This window comes from Cervus elaphus, chromosome 27, assembly GCF_910594005.1.
Source record: "Cervus elaphus chromosome 27, mCerEla1.1, whole genome shotgun sequence".
Lineage (NCBI taxonomy): Eukaryota > Metazoa > Chordata > Mammalia > Artiodactyla > Cervidae > Cervus > Cervus elaphus.
In genome coordinates this window covers 41,719,069-41,724,910 of record NC_057841.1, presented here as the reverse complement: position 1 = coordinate 41,724,910, position 5,842 = coordinate 41,719,069, and the positions used below count along the sequence as shown (strand labels likewise).

Below are 5,842 nucleotides of genomic sequence, written 5' to 3'. Positions count from 1 at the left end.
TGAATCAAATCACTTACAGTTGTGTGACTTCAGTCAGTTATCTAGCCTTTGTGCTGTGTGTATTTCCTGCCTGTAAAATAGAGCTCATAATAAATACTACCTCCCTTGGCGAGTTGAGGGTTAGACATGATATATGGAAAATGTGTAGCATAGGGCTTGGTACATCATAGGTGTTCAGTTAATCAGAACTGTTGTTATGTTTGGTATAAGAAGGTTTTGTCACCAACGGGCTTTTTTGCTACTAGTGCAGGGTCTTCCCTGGTGGCTCAGATAGTAAAGAATTTGCATGTAATGCAGGAGACCCATGTTCCATCTCTGGGTCAGGAAGATCCCTTGGAGAAAGGAATGGCAACTTGCTGCAGTATGCTTGCCTGGAGAATTCCATGAACAGAGGAACCTGGTGGGCTACAGTTTGTGGGGTCGCAAGGAGTCAGACACGACTGAGCGCCAAATGAGTGCATAAGTGAGTGTTGGGTAGGGAGGTGGCAGATTGGGCTTATTTGAGTTTTATAAAGTCTATTAATAGACATTCCCAATCTTACTGGACAAGGCCTCCTTTTTATAACAGTAAGTGGAAGTGAAAGTTGCACAGTCGTGTCTGACTCCTTGTGATTCTTTGGAATGTCACCTGCCAGACTTCTCTGCCCTTGGGGTTTTCCAGGCAAGAATACTAGAGTGGGTAGCCATTCCCTTCTCCAGGGGCTCTTCCTGACCGAGTCTGCATTTAAGGCAGACTGTTTACTGTCTGCGCCACCAGAGGTGGTCGTTTTTTGTTTTTATAACACTTCTTTTTAGTGAAATAAAATTCACATCTAATATAGCTTAACCACATGTAAAATATTTTTAAAAATCAGTATGATGTTCTAATGTAATATAAAGGGAAAATCTAAGGAAGATATTCACAATAAAATGTGTATTTAATATGCAAACACATAGGCACCACTGCTCTGGAAAGCAGAGTGAAGTGGTCAGGTGATGCCGGGATGTCCCCAAACATAGAATTGCTGCTAGTGGACAGTTCTAAGGTGATGTTGAGAGAGCTGATTCAAATACCAGAAGTGGCACAATTACTGGTAACATGATTTCATGAAACAACCAAGAGCTCCTGGAGTTTCCAACAAATCAGAGGAGCACGTTTCCTTATTTCACTTTGTAATTGTATCATTGCATAATTCAGTTTATATTAAAACTGTGCAACACACTATATTTAAATGTAAAATAGACTCTAGAATTGGAAGCTTACAAATAGATTTTTCACTTGTGCTAACTGTTCTGTGGGACATTCAAAATTAGCGCAGGACATGAAGCAATTTTTTATTGGGCAAGAGTATTCTTCACATTGTGGGTCATAAAGCATCTCCCCGCCCACCCCCATCTTCACCACTAAATGCCAATAGTGCTGTCTAACTTTTGTCATAGTCAGAGGAGATGGTTGGCTTAAGAAGATACACACCGTGGAATATTACTCAGCCACAATAAAGAATAAAGTGAAAGTGAAAGTTGCTCAGTTGTGTCTGACTCCTTGTGATTCCATGGGCTATACAGTCCATGGAATTCTCCAGAATACTGGAGTGGGTAGCCGTTCTCTTCTCCAGGGGATCTTCCCAAACCAGAGATCGAACCTAGGTCTCCGGCATTGCGGGCAGATTCTTTACCAGCTGAGCCATCAGGGAAGCCCAATAAGATATTGTCATTTGCAACAACATGGATGGACCTAGAGATTATCATCCTGAGTGAAATAAATCAGAGAAAGACACATATTACATGATATCACTTGTATGTGGAATCTAAAAAACCAATACACATGAATCTATATACAAAACAGAAACAGAATCGCAGGTATAGAAAATGAATTTATGGTTATCAAAAAGAGAAGAGGAGGATGGATAAATCAGGAGTATGGGATTAACAGAGATTAACATACCACCACAGACTCTATGGATGTGAATTTAAGCAAACCCTGGGAGACAGTGGAAGACAGAGAAGCCTGGTGTGCAGCTCTCCATGGGTTCGCAAAGAGTCCGACATGACTTAGCAACTGAACATGGGATTAACAGACACAAACTGCTTTACATAAGCAACAATACATAAGCAACAAGCGTTTACTTCTGTCTGCCCTCTGGTGGATGACGATGAGAGGCTTGTGCAAGCTTCCTGAGGGACTGGCTATGGGGAAAACTGGGTCTTGCTCTGGTGGGCAGGGCTGTGCTCAGTAAAACTTTAATTGTCTGTTGATGGGTGAGGCTGTGCTCCCTCCCTATTAGTTGTTTGACCTGAGGCCACCCAGTCCTGGAGTCTACACGCTCTATGGTAGGGCTATTGGCGACCTCCAAGAGGACTTAACGCCAACATGTATCACCCAGGACTGCTGTTACCAGTGCCCCTGTCCCTGAGGTGGACCACTGCCAACCCACACCTCTGCAGGAGACCCTCAAACATTCACAGGTAGGCCTGCCTCTGTCTCCTGCGGGGTCAGTGTTTCTTTCCCCTGAGTCCTGGCGCACACAAGGTTTTGTTTTTGCCCTCCAAGAGTGGAGTCTCTGTTTCCCCCAGGCCTGTGGGGGTCTTGTAATCAAATCCCACTGGCCCTCAAAGTCAGATTCCCTGGGGATTCCCAGTTCTTGGCCAGATCCCCGGGCTGGGGAGCCTGATGTGGGGCCTAGAACCTTCTCAACAGTGAGAGAACTTCTTTGGTATTTCTGTTCTCCTGCTTGTGGGTTGCCCACCCAGCAGGTACAGGATTTGATTTTATTGTGATTATGCCCCTCCTACCTACTGTTTGGTTTCGGCTTCTCCTTTGTCCTTGGATGGGGGTGTCTTTTTTTTGGTGGGTTCTAGTGTCTTCCTGTTAATGGCTGTTCAACTGCTAGTTGTGATTTTGGTGCTCTGGCGGGAGAAAATGTGTACATGTCCATTATCTTGAACCAACCTGCAATAAGGATTAACTGTAGAGCACAAGGAACTAAGTTTAATATAATAACCTATCAAGGAAAATAATCTGAAAATGTATCTATAATGGAATCACCTTGCTGTAGATCTGAAAGTGATACAATACTGTAATTCAACTATATGTCAGTGAAAAAAAAAACAAAACAAAAACTCCCCTGCACGCTTCCATAGTGTCCAGTAGAAGGTAGTATCTGGTTGGCTAAAAGGTTTGTAACATCTTATGGAAGGGAAAACTTGGGGAAAATTAACCTTCTGGCCAAACCAATATAACTGCAGTTGAAAACCACTCCTCTGTGAGAAGGATGCCTCACTGTCTGCTGTTTCTAGGAAGATCTCCATGGTCTTGGGGCTTCCCAGGTTGCACAGTGGTAAAAGAATCTGCCTGCCAATGCAGGAGATGCAAGAGATGCGGGTTTGATCCCTGGGTCAGGAAGGTCCCCTGGAAGAGGACATGGCAACCCACTCCAGTATTCTTGCCTGGAGAATCCCATGGACAGAGGGGCCTGGTGGACTATAGTCCACGGGGTCGCAGAGGCGGACACGACTGAAATGACTGAATGTGTGCATGTATACAGTTATTTTTAGTCCCTGTAGTTTCTTTGTATTTTGCTACCGGAGGAGATGTTGGTCCAGGTGCAAGCGCTGCAGCAAAGGGTCCCAGGTCCCAGTCTGTCTAGATCCACCCACTGGAGAAGCATCTTATAAACTCTGCCAGTAGGAGAAGATGAAAAAACTGCCTGTTGCAGAAGCCACACAAAATCAGTTCTGACATTTCCTAAGAGAACCACACCCAGGCTGGTGAATGAGAGTGAGGTGAGGAAAATGGAGACTTGTCCAGTCGGGGGGTTCTGACTCCTCTGACGTCGGGAAGTGATGTCGCCTTACTCCTGAGAGCATGGTGAGGATTCTGACTCAGGCTCAGAGAAACCAGTAAGTTGAGAGGTTATTATTTGGGTTCTGGGCTTCCCAGATGGCGCTGGTGGTAAAGAACCCGCCTGCCAGTGCAAGAGACATGAGAGATGCAGGTTCAATCCCTGGGTTGGGAAGATCCCCTGGAGAAGGAAATGGCAACCCACTCCAGTATTCTTGCCTGGAGAATTCCAAGGCCAATGTCTGACCTAATTCTTTTAACTTACCCAGCACTTGGATCCATCAAGGAGGCTGAAGGTAGGTTAGGTGGAGGCTACTGAGTTTGTCAGGAGAGGAGGAAATGATAAGCACAACTGGCCAGGTCAGCCACATGAGGCAAAACCCTATGTAGTGCTTCAGAATTAATTAGAGGAGCAGAAAAGTTATTAGCCTGAAGTAACCAAGGAACACCATGCTTAGAATGCAGGGCCTGAAGTGTGTAAAGGACGATCAAAGGAAACCAGAAAAGGAAGTATTAGTGAGGCTGAACTCTTAGGTTAAAGGTCAATAGAAACCTAAATTTTTTGGTGCAACTCTGTATAGACTGTGTGTAAAGGAGGAAATAAACTGACCAGCTTAGAAAAAAAGATTTTTTTTGGTCAAAATTAACCAGTTTTACTTCATCAGAATGGGGTAAGAAAATTGGCACACACAGAAAGGATACTGACATCCGGTCTAATTAAGATGCCTCTGGCAAAGTGGTAGGAAGATGAAAGTAACAAAGACAAACATAGAAGCTTTTTTTTTTTTCTTTTTGCTGCAAAAAGCTATATTGTTTCCATTTGGTACAAGGCTTGAGAGAGGGCTCCAGGATGTTAAAAAAAGCCACGGAATGGCTGCGGAGAGGGGCTTCAGGTAGAAGCACCGACGTTAGGGGGCGCTCCTCAAAGGCCGCTGGGCTTCAGAGGCTCCTAGTTGTGTTGGAGGGTGAACCTTTGGAAGAGATTCTAGCCCAGTCTGGCTTGGGGACCAGCCAGCCTGAGGAGGTTGGTCCAGGTGGTCGCCCATCTTCTTGATAAGTTTCACCTGCTCATCCAGGATGTGTCTCTCTAGGAAGTCAGAGGTTGAGTCTGCACGGGGAGAATCCAGGTCTTGCAGATCCAAAAGGGCTTGGTCTAGGCTCTTCTCCATGAGAAGGGTGGTCTCCATCGCGTCCTGGGTTATTACCCCAGTCATCTTGAGACAGCTTCTGCATGTCCTGGTAGAGGGCATGGCCACCATATTGGTTTTGCATTTTCAAGAGATGCTTGGTGCCCTGGTGCTTCTTCTTGGCCAGTTCCTAGAAATAATGGCTCATGCCTCCAGAGCCACATTGTTGTGGTTGAAATAGAAGTCCAGAGAGACATAGGTGTAGGAGGCTTGCAGATGCAGGTCCACGAGGTAGTGGTTGACCACGGCCTCCACTGGGTAGAATAATTCTGATGAATCTGGGAGCTCATGGTTGATCGGTAATGAGATAAGCTCAAAAAATGGCATTGGCTGGTCTAAGTGTTCCAGGAGAGCTGAGTAGCTGATTCCCAAGGTTGCAACCAAATTAAGGGTTGAAGGGTGATGGGAGGCTGGAGCAAGGGGCATCCCTGGGTCTGTTTGCCCAAGCAGTGTTGAAGTAAGAGACAGTTAAGAGGGACTGCCAAATGCATACCATAGAAGCTTTATAAAATTTAATTTTTTTTTTAATTTTTTTTAATTTTTATTTATTTTTTTTATTTCTATTTTTTTTTTCCAGTGGGTTTTGTCATACATTGATATGAATCAGCCATGGATTTACATGTATTCCCAATCCCGATCCCCCCTCCCACCTCCCTCTCCACCCGATTCCTCTGGGTCTTCCCAGTGCACCAGGCCCGAGCACTTGTCTCATGCATCCCACCTGGGCTGGTGATCTGTTTCACCATAGATAGTATACATGCTGTTCTTTTGAAATATCCCACCCTCACATTCTCCCACAAAGTTCAAAAGTCTGTTCTGTATGTCTGTGTCTCTT

At 45.0% G+C, this 5,842-nt stretch overlaps 1 pseudogene; it reads right to left on the bottom strand.

The window, feature by feature from the left end:
• Positions 1-4,769: 4,769 nt before the first annotated feature.
• On the bottom strand, positions 4,770-5,297 carry LOC122684705 (annotated as a pseudogene).
• Positions 5,298-5,842: the final 545 nt, after the last annotated feature.